Source organism: Erithacus rubecula (assembly GCF_903797595.1).
Source record: "Erithacus rubecula genome assembly, chromosome: 5".
In the NCBI taxonomy this organism is placed as follows: Eukaryota; Metazoa; Chordata; class Aves; order Passeriformes; family Muscicapidae; genus Erithacus; species Erithacus rubecula.
In genome coordinates, this window is record NC_136687.1 from 2,352,322 (window position 1) to 2,365,160 (window position 12,839).

The window sequence follows — 12,839 nt, forward strand, 5'->3', positions numbered from 1 at the left end:
TGAAATCAAGGTTTTTATCTAAATGTGGCTCCCTTGTTTTACAAGGAGCATTCTTCTCCCACTTCTCTCACAATGATCAGCTCCATGGGGGTTTTTGGAATGTCATTTTATTTCTGTGTGAAACTGCATCCATCTCCAGGCTCCAGAGGATGAGCCTGCTGCTGGATAACTGCATAACCCTGGGATCATTCACACACACACAAACACAAAAAGGAATTATTTAATGAGGACTGGGCAAAGGGGTGTGAAATACTCCAGGCTTATTGCTCATGATCCATTAATATTGTCAGAATAAAAAAACCTTGAATTTTATGTTGCATTATTCTGTAGATGAGAAAAGATTTCTTAGTTGAAGTACATGAGCTTCAGCAGAAAAAAGGGTTTGACCTCTCTGAAAAAGTTAATTAACAAGGAAGACTCAGTAAATTAGGTCAAAACATCCATTAAGATTCAAGACAATTCCAGCTTACAACACACTGGCCACCACCACTAGTAGCTCTTGTCATCAGATGTCTGTATTTTAGTTTTCTCTTGATTTTCCCCTCCTTTTTTACTTACAGAACCTGCTCCATTAGAGAAATTAGCTTTCTATAATTTTCATGACTCATCAAGGCCTGAAGGAAGAAAAAACCAGAAGCATCCACAGTCTTCTCATTTCTGACACAGACTATTAACAACTTCATTAACTTTCTTCAGGCCATGTTTTAGCTTAAAGTCTCTTGTGCATTTTTACAGGAGTTACTGGAAAGATGCATTGTCTTGGGATTCTGTCAAGAGAAAAAAAAAAGGAATTAGAAAGTTTACATTAAGGTGTGGGAAATAATTCCTGTAAACATTATTGTAAGTAAACAAATCTTCATCACTGCTTTGTGCTCAAAAGACAGAAAATACATTTAATTGCATTTCTTCTAATTAGGAAACAATATATCACAACCATCTGCTTTAACCCTTGATTAAGAACAGAGAATCTTTAATGCAGAGCAAAACAGAAACTATAAATAAGAAGAAAAGTTTCTAAACCCAAGTTTCTTGTTCTATACCTAGTTACCCTTAGACTACCAACATGCAACATTATATCAGATATAAATAAAGCCTGTCCTCTATAAATCTCATAAAAGCAAAGGGAGTTTGTATAATAAGGCCTGAGAAAGGATCACAATTTAGCCCAATACTCCTGACACTGAAGAACAGCACTGGGGTACTGAGGAATCCAACAATTTTCACTGTGAGGAGCAAGTACTGGACAATAATGGAAAAAGCAGAAGGGTTGAGGACAATCAAGTGAAGTGAAGCAAATCCATTGGCTCTTTCCTTCCAGAGCAGAATATTCCTGAACTGGATGTGCAGCCATGGCAGCACAGAAACCCTTCTGCTCCTCAGACTGACAATTCTTAAGTCAATCTTCTTTTGTGCCAGTTATTAAGATCTGCATATTAATCCTTCTCCCTATTCTTCCTATTCTTCCTTCTTCCCTATCCTTCTCCTTTGGCTGGGAAAAGAAAGGGATTCTAGGGACAGAGAAGCTCCAGAAGACAACTTTTAACCAGCTCTGCAAAGGCATGAGCCAAAAATATATCCTGAATATATCCTGCAGTTCTTAATCTGCACCTTCTGCCTTGTTCCTCTGCCACCTCCTGTCCCTTTTCTCACCCACTCAGCTCACTTCCCTCCTCCCCTGGTGTCTCCCTCTCCTTGCTCTGCCCTCTGGACAAGCTCCCTGAAAACAAATTCTGTGCACAGCTGAACCATGCTGAATTACAGCTTGCATCATTGTTTACCTCTGACAAGTTTCCTTAATTGAGATCCCCAGCAAGAAAAAAAAACCCAAACTATTCTGGCGTTGCGTGGGCTTCCCAGTCATGGACAGATTTCCTGTTGTTTTGATGCAGTGTGCAAACATAAGAAAATAGAACTTGTTTTCCAAGGAGCTAACAACATCAGCAGCACAAGGCATGAAGTGTTTACAAACAACAGATGGGAGACAAACAGCTCGAAGGTGGCGGTCAACACGGGAAGCAGCACTCTCTGCCTAAGAGCTGCTTGTCTGAACAAGAGGTTTGTAAGGCAAGAAGAGATCTGAGGAGAGACAGAAAATGATTTTTTTCTGATATATGTACAGTTAAGAAAGGTTTGAGGTGGAGAAACTGAGGCAGCTTCAAAGAAATCAAGTCAGTTATTCAAGAAGAGTGGAGAAGATACATTTCCTGAGTCTCAGTCTTTGAGACAGAAACACATTTTATAAAAGTGAGAAAAAGAAGTTATGGTATTTGAACGGAATATTCCAAAATTTGTATCACATTCCCTGAATACATGCAAAATTTGTAAACCTTCTTTATCTCCCTTCAAAATACAGACCTAATGAATCCACTGCAAAGTGCCCTGCTTGCAATGAAAGGCTGAGATGATCCCCACAAACACTCAACCCCCTGCCTTGACATTTGGTGGCATCAACTGAAGTTCAGAGGAAAATTTTAACAAAATTGAAAACCTGTTCCTATGGCTTTGAGAAGAAACTATTTAAGGAAAAGGCCTTTTAACAGCCTGCTATGCTGGGTATTGATTTAAGTACAACAGCAAAGAGCAGGTGTATTTTTTGTGGTTTTTTTGAATTTTTAAATTTGTCTTTCTGAAAGCAGTGAATGTACATGCCCCATCCTCTCTGGCATTAAAAGGAGGATAGACAGACCCCCTGTGGATTTTTTTTTCCAAACAAACTACATCTGCTGCTTGCCTGCAAGTGGCTTCAGGGGTCTGAGGCAAGGTGAGTCCCTGGATGCTCTTCCTGGCAGGTTCCTGGCAGCCAGAGAAAGGGGAAGCAGAGGGCAGGGCAGCCAGGGGCCTCTGTGTCCACCTTGCAAGTGACTCTCCATCCAATATCCAATTCAAATATCCTGCAGGATGGGGAGGCTTCACTGTGCTGCTCGTGGAATACCCAGCACAGAAGTGTCTCACTGCATAGGAGAAGCAGGAAATATTTTTGACACATTTACTTGTGCAATACAGCACTCAAGTAAATGTGTCAAAAATGACATACCCAAATCAAAATACAGATACCCAAATGTGTTCAGGGACAGGGAGTGATGTTAGTCAATCCCTGGATATTTATGTGCACTCAGTCAAGTCCAAAAGGAAATGTCTTATTATACAAGGCACTGAAAGATCTTTTGAGAGCTGCTGACAACCTCCCTTCAGCACAGGCAGCCAAATATCTACATTAAAGCAACAAGCTGGTTGGTCTTTAAAGATCACTGGGCCTAAAAGAAGCTTAAAGTATTCCAAGTTCCACCTGCAGCTAGATCCTCCTCAGTTTCTCTCACTTAGATATTAGTCAAATTATTATTTTCCTTAAAAACCCCTACTAGTCTTTCCTGTTCTCTAAAATTATCTTTTTTCACTAAATCACAAATGCTGTACAAATAGGAACAGGCATTCAGGATTAGGGGGGAAGAAAGTCCATTTAGACACAGAGGTATTGAGATAATAACAGAAGATGTAAGAGCTCAAAAAAGTTCATGTTCTTGAAGCAAACAATCAAACTGGTTTTCAGCAATAATCTCTCTTGGTGTAGAAGACAGTTCTACAACAGAAAAGATGAGTAAAAGGTGTGAAAGGTTTTCTTGTGTGTACACAGACACAATGCTGAGACTTTATGCTGGGGAAAGGGAGGTAATTCCTGCTGTGATATTCTCACAAGAGCAAGATGTAGAGATAAAAACACAGTTTGTATTACTCCAAGAAGCAGACTAAGCTATTTTAAGACTGAAAACATGTCAAATATTAAGCCTAACTGAAGAAGCTGGTATTGTACAGTACTTAGATGCAAGGAAAATACAAGAAAACAGAGGGGAAAAAAGAGATAAATTATGTGACAGATATTACAGCAAAAGCTGAATGGCCAGTTAAGCCAAATGTGGGGGGAAAAGAGATATTGTGATGATATTTATAAACATGCCTAGTTTAATTTCAGATCTTTTTTCAATGTAAGTTCTTATGGTATGCTGGCAAGGATAAAAGTTTTAGATTTTATCCCCATTATCAAAGTAACTTTGTCAGAGAACATGTCACATGTAATTTTATGGAGAAAATCTGTACTTGCTGTATTTTAATGGCATGCAGAAGGAAATTACTTGCACTACACTACATCATGTCCTTTTGTCCATCTTGCTAATCCAAGTGCCCAGTATTTCCAATGGTTTGGTGATGTTTCTTTTCTCTCCATAGCTGGATGTTTGCAGTGGGAGATCTCATGGAGTAAAAAGCATTTTTTTGGAGCTGTCACTTGGCCTCCCTTGGCTGATGTGAGCTACATTCACTCACTGATAAGCTTAGCAGCTTATCTCAGTTTTTAGTAAACAGTGGTAACAAATTCAGTTTTCTTCCTTTTCTTTGAGACAGTGATAAAGATAAGGGTGATTTCAAAAATCAGTTAATAACCTAAAGGAAAGAAAGAAATGACAGAGTCTCTTTCAGAACCATGAAAAATAAGTTCATACAGCTCTTCCAGATGTTCAGATTTCTTCATGGCATTCTGGGAGATCTCTTTGCAACAGTCCAGCAATCCATAACTTCTGTCTCAGACAAAAGTGATCTGGACTAGGTAAGTAATCTCATTTATTTATGAAATTAACACACTTTAAATAAAAACATAAAAAAACAGCTGAAGGAGTCCTTAGGTTCAAATTTACAAGAGATGTGTTTGAAGTCATGCTACTGGTGAAGGGGAGAAATACCATTTTTCATAATCATGCTTATTTATTATTTGTGGTCTTACACATACACTATAGCTCATGCTCATTTCAGTCAGATGCCTGGAGGAACATTTAGCTGACATTCAATTAGCAAAGTAAGGCATGGTGATAAAGCAGTAGGTAATTTACCATGTTCTGTTTGGGAGCATTCCTTGTTGCCATTAATATTCACATCACCAGTTGTGATTATTCACAGCCAGTTCCAAAGGAAAGCACTGCCCCTACCTAGAAAAAACAGCTATCCAAAGCATTGGATGGCAAAAATAAGGGCAAGAAACAGAAGGTCTGTAGGTGACAGTTTCCTAATATCACTTGGCTCCATTTATCAGGGTGGGAAGGACAATAACAGTACCTAGAAAAGAAATTTGGTGCCACCTGGGAGCCTATTAAAGACACAAACTAAATCCCCAGCTTGCCTTGTGTTATGGGCTGATGCACCAAGAATTTGTATCTCATCATTAAGGGGAGATCAGACTAGCATGGTCTCTGTTCATACCTGACACTGTGAGGCTAAAATAATTCAAAGTATTTCTGTACACTACTGACTGTCACTACTTCCAGCTACATGGCTGCACCAACTTTGTGCCATGAAGCATCTGGTCACATTTAAATTCATATTTAAACGAGTTCTTGCCTAAGATTCTTTTTTTCCCCAGCTTCAATCTCTGAGAGAAGCTTCCTATGCAGCTCTGCTCTTCACTTATTCACTGTAAGCATGAATATAGATCCTGACTATATTTTTATATTGAAAGAGAGAAGAAAAAGACAAAACTGCTCCCTTTACTTCAGGCCTAAAAGGCACCTGTACCACTAACATCATTCCCATATAGGCTGAGGCGGGGAAATTGTTTTTGGCAAGATCCCTGCAAACCTAAAACTGTCAAGCAAAGGTAAAAGTGTGGGAGGACTGCTCCCCCTCCCCTCCTTGTTGCCTGTGAGTTTATGTAGAAGCCAGGGAAGCAGATGGATGCCACAAGATGTGCAAAGGATGCCTGGAACAACAGCACTGTCGGTGGGATTCGCACTGCATGGGAATGGCAAAATCCCTTGGCGACACCCACGCTCCACAGGGATCCTCCACTGGGGCTCTCGAGGCTTCAGGATCAGAGGTTTTGGAGCAGGATGTCCAAAAGAGACAGCAGAAGGTGCTGCCAGGCAGTAAAAAAAAATTAACATGTTGGTAAGATGAGCAATACAGTTGAAATACGGGAGAAATGACAGTGTAAGGAGGGAACATTGGTATTTGGTGCACAGAATGAGGAAATCACAGGATCAATGAGGTTGGAAAAGACCTCTGAGATTATCAAGTCCAACCTAAGACCCAACACGACCGAGGGGCTGGTCTAGCCCTTCCTTAAACACCTCCAGGGATGGTGACTCCACACCTCCCTGGACAGCCCATCCCAATCTCTAATCACCTTTTCTGTGGAGAAATCCCTCCTGATGTCCAACCCAAACCTCCTCTGGCACAGCTGTGACCTGTCATTCTGTCTCTGACTCCCTGCGAGCGGGGCCCGACCCCACCTGGCACAGCACCTGCCAGGTAGGGCTGTCAGGAAGACAGACATACACACAGAGTTTTTGTAGTTTAAGAGAACAGGAGAACTGAGGTTCTTGCAATACATCCGTAACACACCGGTGCCATCCACGGCCACCCTGCGAGGCGCCGGGGGCGGCGCAGGGAGCGCCACAAACGCACCCTGAGATCGCCTCAGGCTCCGGCTCCAGCCCTGCGGCCACCGCTCCCAGCGCTGTCCCTGGCCCCCGGCTGTGCCCGGAGAGCCCCACTGCCCGCAGAGAATCGCGAATGTTCGGCCTGCAAGGGCACCCCGAAACCCACCTGGTCCCTGGGCAGCGACGCCTCCCACTACCCCAGGTCGCTCCAAGCCCGTCCAACCCGGCCCTGGGATGAGGCAACACAGCTTCCCTGGGCAGCCTGTGCCAGGGCCTCACCGCCATCATACGGAGGAATTTCCTCCTATAATCGAATCCAAACGCACTTTCCTTCAATGCGAGCCCATTCCCCTCGCGCTGTCACAACCCTCTCTCGTAAACAGCCTCTCTCCATCACTCCCGTGCTGCCCTCCGCCCCTCGCCGCCGCCGCGCCCCCGCTCCCGCCGCGCCCGTGGCCCGCTCTCAGCCCCCCACCTGCCGCGGCCGAGCCCGCTCCGTACTCACGGCCGGCCCCGGAGCCGGGACCGCGGCGGCTCCATCCCTCCGTCCCTCCATCCCTCCATCCCTCCCTCCCTCGTCGGCAGCGCCCGGCGGCGCAGGCGCGCTGCCGCCTCCTCCCCCCGTGCTGTGGCGGGGCGGCCGCGGCGGCAGCGCCCGGCTCCGCTCAGAGCCGAGCGAGCGCGGCTCGGGCCGGCGGCGGGAGGAGGGAGCGAGGCGAGCGGGGAGGCGGGGACCGGGCGAGGGAGCCGCGCCGCACACCCGGCCCGTCAGTGACCGGCGCTGCTGGGGAGGAGGAGGAGGCGGCGGAGGAGGAGGCGGCGGCGGCGGCGAGAGATTCTCCCACCCCCACCCACCGAGCTGAGGTGAGGCCAGGGCAAAGCATCCTCCTTTCTTCCCCTCATCCCTTCCTCCCTTTTCATCCTTCCTCCCGACCTCCTTCCTTTCATCCTTCCTTCCTTATCCTCCTTCCCCCTTATCTCGCCTTCCTCTCATCCTTCCCTGCGCTTCCTGGTCCTCCTTTCCTTTCTTCTCTCCTTAGCCACCTTTCTCCACTCCTCCCCATCCCCCAGGCTCCCTCTCCCCGTGCCCACATTTCGCACCCTCCAGATATAATAATCTTGCATTCCCCCCTCCCTGCCCCCCCTCGCTTTTCCTTTTTTAAATTTCTTTTTTTTTTTTTTTAATTTTCATTTTTTAAAATGCAATTTCAATTCTCGCGCAGTGAAAGACCGGGAGAGGGAAAGAGACAGAGTCAGTCACAGAGATAATCCCCCCTCCTGTAAAGAATGGATTTGAATTAATAGTCATTTTGTGGTGTGTATATTATGGGAAAAGGGGGATTTTATTTAGGGAAGAAAGGAGAGGGTCAAAGGTGTGCTGTTTCACTTATTCATCTATTTACCCGCCATCACTTCGAGGTGAAACCTCGCCCCGTATTATCTTAAGTATTTTTTTTTGTTGGGGTGGGGGGGTGTTATTGTTTGAAATCATTCTCTCTTCAGGCGTCAGAGGCTCCTTCCTCCCTGCTGCCCATGCCCCCGTGCGTCCCTGTGCTTTGCAGCGCTGCGCTCCGGCTGTGCGCGCCGGGAGCGGCGGGCAGGGCTCGGGGCGCGGGGCCGGGCTGCGCGGGGGCTGCGGGCGCCTCCTCCGCCCTTCCCTCCGGCCTCCGAGCCCCGGGGCCGAGAGCTCCCCGAGCCCCGGGGCCGAGAGCTCCCCGAGCCCCGCTGCCATCGCAGCCAGCGCCCGGCCCTCAGCTGCCGGCTGCCAGCGCAGGAGCCGCTCCGCTGGCGAGGAGCGAAAGTTTAAAGCGTGGCTTTGTCTTTGCGTGGAGCCGGGGGGATGCTGGCTGGAAGGCGACGGCAGCCAGAGTGTTTCCTTGGGGGGCTCCTGGCAGTGGAAGAAGTTTTGCTGGGCGGTGTTGGTGCTGCTGGGGAGCTGCCAGACTCGCCTGGCTGCCGTGCCCATCTGGGAGCTGGGGATGCTCGGCGGGACATCGGGATTTGGGAAAGAAACTTTTACAGCAATTTACAGCGGGGTGTTGCCTGAGGTGGCAGGAGCTTCCTCGGGAATGCCCTCCCTGGTGTCTCGCTGGCTGCCTGTGATGCCTGGGTTCTCTCTGTCACTTGGTTGTGTCTCTCTCCCGTGGAGCATTTATTCCATTGCAAGAGTGCTTTGGACAATTCCAGCCTTTTCAAACTTTCGTTTGCTGAATTTGAAGTTAGTTCATTCTTCACCAGGATAGAAATGTTTCAACCCTCTTTTATTTTAGAAATCCAGAGATACCACAGCAGCCGATGCTACAGCACAACTCTACGAGCCTGGATATTTCATATGTATGTTACACATTGCCTTGCTGTGTACTCCTGAAAAATGTTGGACTTGTCCAGACTGTGAGTGCTGTGTGTGTTTTGGACAGCCAGGTAGATGAGGAGCATAAACAGGGGCAGGCTCCAAGATGCTGCTGGTGTAAACACCATATTTTCCTGGCTTTGTGGCTATTACATTGCTGCTGATTTTCCTTTTTTACCTGTAGTGCCTGTGCTTGATACAATGCTTTGTACCATCCTTTTGGTACTTAGGTTAAACAGGATTCTTTCTAGAGGAGAAAAAATACGGATGTGAAGGGTGAAGTTCTGCACTCGGTTGTGTAAATGCTTGTTTACAGAAATACCACCTCAGCTGGGTGATATTTACAAGGTAGCTGTAATTCCATTAATGGGCACTGCTGGTGACAGAAGCCTCAACAGGAAAGCTCCAGTGTCACTCGAGCCCTTACATGGAAATACAACTGTAATTCATGCAGATTTGCTGAGAGCTCTTTTAATATTAATGTTGAGCATGCATGGTACTACTGAAACACCTTTGAAGCATTGAAAACCAAGAGTGTTTGTAGGCTGAGGCTTGAAAGCCAAAGGAAGCAATTAGATCTCCTGCTCTGACCCCTTGACTGTTGTAGTCAGTTGGATTTCATCCAGTTACTCTTGAATGCAATAACTTGCATTTGGCTGAAACATGTTTCCCAGAAAAATTGGAATTTTGATCACAAGACGGTAAGAGGTAGAGAATCTGCTGTTTATTAAGTGATTTGGCTTCAGCTCCTAGTCACTGGTTAGTGCCTTTCTCCACTATGCTAAAGAACTCAAAGTATTTTCTTACCATGGAAGTATTTATCTGCTGTAACCCAGTACTCCCTCTCTTCTCTACTTGAAAAACCAGTGAACTGAAATTCTTTAAATTTGTCACTGCATGCATTTCCCTCACAACTCACTTTCTGGGGATTGTTTTTTCCAAATCCACTTTTTCAGCATTTTTATGAAAACGTGAGCTGGATGCAGCACACTGGAGCCTTGTCTCAAGAGTGTTTTGTGCATTTAAATATTACCTCTCTGGTGTTACTCTCCTGCTTCTGCATCACATTTACATATTAAATCTTCATTTGCAGCCCTGCATTTTGATCTCCTTTTCTCTGGGTACTCTCACTGTGGCAAACCTTTTGCAGGACTGTTTCTTTCCACAAGAGTTCATCATTCCCTCGACTGGCATGTGTTTTCCTGATTGCAGCTTTGTAACTTTGTACGTGGCTTTTTTTAAATAACATTTTGTTTCTAGCATTGATTGATTATACCCAACCCTCCTGATGGCTTTTTGGAACTGATTTATCTCAGTTATGTAGCACTCTATCAATTTATACTTGTGCAAATTATGTCATGATTTGTGGTGTAGGCTGAACAAATAATTGAAAAGGTGTTTTTGGTAGTGGCTCTGCCTTTGGGAAACTCCATGTTAATCTGAGTTATGTTGTGATGAGCTCTTCTCAAAAGTTGTTCTTTTTTCTTTCTGAGATGTCACTTAACCAGTTCTTCACCAGTTTAATTGGTTCTGTTTTGTTGTCAAGCTCTCACAGATCACTGCACCAAGTGCCAGAGAAGTTTATGCATGCAGACAGATATTTCTGCCAATTGGAAGTATCAGTCATATCAAGGAATTAAACCAAAATCACTTTAGAAAGTCAGCTTTCATTATTTTACTTCCTATTATTTATTGCAGAGCTCTGAGACATCAGTTGAGTCCCATATAATTTATATTAAATTATTGTTTTGTTCAGGACTGCCATTGTTCTAACCTTCCTATAGCTCCAGTCACTGTCTCACTGCATCTTTTAGAGAGTTGGTTGTAATATAAGTGTTCATTCAGACTTCTGGAATTTCCCCAAGATTTTCAGAATTCCTAAAAATCTGTGCTGGTGGGACAGAGAACTCCTTGAACACTTCTGAGAGTGCTTCTCCAAAAATACTTACTGCAAAGTAACACTGTTTTAATATTGCATTTGCAATGGGATAGAAAAATAATTAATATTCTCATGAGGTATCAGGAAATCATAAACTTCTATATTTGCCCTTTTGCACTATTGGTGTAGCTCAGAGTCCCTGTTTAGCACCACACCTGTGTGACAGCTGAGATTTCTTTTGTTCCTGCATTCCCCCCTGCTTTTTTTTTTCTGTTGCCAAGAAATGTCTTCATTGTCACCTATTAGTTTTTTACACCTACTGTTTCAAAAAGTATGAATTTTTTATCCCTTAACACTTTTCTTCTTGTTACATATGAATTAAAGCCACAGTATTTATTGAAATCTGTTTTGTGGCCAAATAGTAGTAGTTATGACAATGCCTTGCAGGTATTACATGCTGTCTGAACACACCAGCATGAGATTTTTATTTTTTTTTTTCTGTCTACAGTGACAGACATTTTATTGCATTTTGGGTGAGCAAACTTTGCTTTTACTACAGCATATTCCAAGGCTTGGCTAAAGAAATCTGAACTCTTTATTCATTTGCTCCACAGTTTGTTCATAGGTGTGAAAAGCAAAGGAATACTTTGAATTTAGATGTAATATCAAATGGTCATGGAAAGATGATGGGCAGCTATACAGAAATAATCATAAAATCACAAATTGTTGAGGTTGAAAGAGACTTTTAAGATCATCCAGTCCCACTCCCCTGCCATGGGCAGGGACACCTTCCACTGCTCCAAACACTGATGTCCAAGCTGGCCTTGGGCACTTCCAGGGATCCAGGGCAGCCACAGCTTCTCTGGGCCTCACTCACAGGGAAAAAGAAGCAAATAAATAATACAATGTGCAGGTGGAAATGAGAAGGGCAACGTGCAGAAATAGAGTAGCAGCACTAACCTGTTAGGAATTAGTGTGGCATGTTTAGGATATAACTTGATGGGAGATTTTGTGGCTCAGGTCTGCAGGAATTGTTCCCTTAGAGCTGCTTTAGGTAAGATGCAAGAAGGAGATACAAAAAAAAAAAAACCAGAATGGGAAGATGAAAGTTACAAAAAGTTGTATTTCACAGGAGGGTGAAAGCTACACCTGACTGAGATAAACTTGTTGATTTTGTATAAACACTACATTTGTTAGGATTCAGTGCTCTGAGAACATTGCTGAGGCACAGCTCTCCAAGGCAGCAGGAGCAGCTGAGCTCTGCTTCCTCTGGAGCTCCAGTGCTGATGGCTGAGCTCCTCCAGCTGGGTCAACACCACCTGAACCTGACTGACAAAGTGCTGCTGAGTCCAGAATACCTCCAGCAGTGTTGGAAAGTAAAAAGACAGGATTTTTTTAAAGACTACTATAAGCAAAAAGTTGAAGATGTGACAACAAAGACCAGAAATCAGGTTTTGTCCTGTATAAATGAAGTGGTTGGTAACTAAGTTAATAACTAGTTGGGACTTGCTAAGTTAATAATATTATAAGTTCTGGTGTAAGAAGGATGTGGAACTGTTGGAGCAAGTCTAGAGGAGGGCCAAGGAGTTGCTAAGGAGCATCTTCTCCATGGACATAGGTTGAGAAATTTGGGTGTGTTCAGCCTGGAGAGAAGATTGTGTGGAGACCTCACAGCACCTTCCAGTATCTGCAAGAAATCCAGAGAAATTCTTCATCAGGAACTGTAGTGACAGGACAATGGGTGATGGGTTCAAACTGAAAGGGAGGAAATTTAGGTTAGAAATCCAGAGAAATTTATCCCTGTGAGAGAGGTGAGGCCCTGGCTCAGGGTGCCCAGAGAAGCTGTGGCTGCTCCTGGATCCCTGGAGGTGTCCAAGACCAGGCTGGACATTGGGGCTTGGAACACCCTGGGATGGTGGAAGATGTCCCTGCCCATGGCAAGAGTTGGAACAAAATGGTCTTTAAGGTCCCTTCCAACCCAAACCATTCCATGATTCTATTCTGTGATTCTAAGTCATTGTATTGTAGCTTATTTCTGTCTTAGAGGAATCCATCATACATCTAAATACATCCCAGAGTGATAACACTGTTGTATCAAGTCTTTGGTTGGGCAGGCTCAGCACTGTACAGCTGTAAATGAATTTTGTATCAGGTTTCTGGATAAGAGCTCCACATCTCAGTTTTCTCA

At 44.5% G+C, this 12,839-nt stretch overlaps 1 protein-coding gene and 1 long non-coding RNA gene across 2 annotated transcripts in view; one reads left to right on the forward strand and one right to left on the reverse strand.

Annotated features, from left to right (window-relative positions):
- Nucleotides 1-202: 202 nt before the first annotated feature.
- LOC306802772 lies at nucleotides 203-6,966 on the reverse strand. The gene is made up of 2 exons (XR_013774468.1): nucleotides 6,898-6,966; nucleotides 203-767 (listed from the first exon to the last, which is right to left on the reverse strand). It is a non-coding gene; the product is annotated as an uncharacterized lncRNA (long non-coding RNA).
- Nucleotides 6,967-7,200: 234 nt separating this feature from the next.
- CTNNA2 (catenin alpha 2) overlaps nucleotides 7,201-12,839 on the forward strand; it is a gene marked incomplete at its 5' end in the record, with an annotated part of 444,577 nt that continues 438,938 nt past the window's right edge. Inside the window, one exon of the mRNA XM_079307292.1 lies at nucleotides 7,201-7,286. The remainder of the gene's footprint in view (nucleotides 7,287-12,839) is intronic.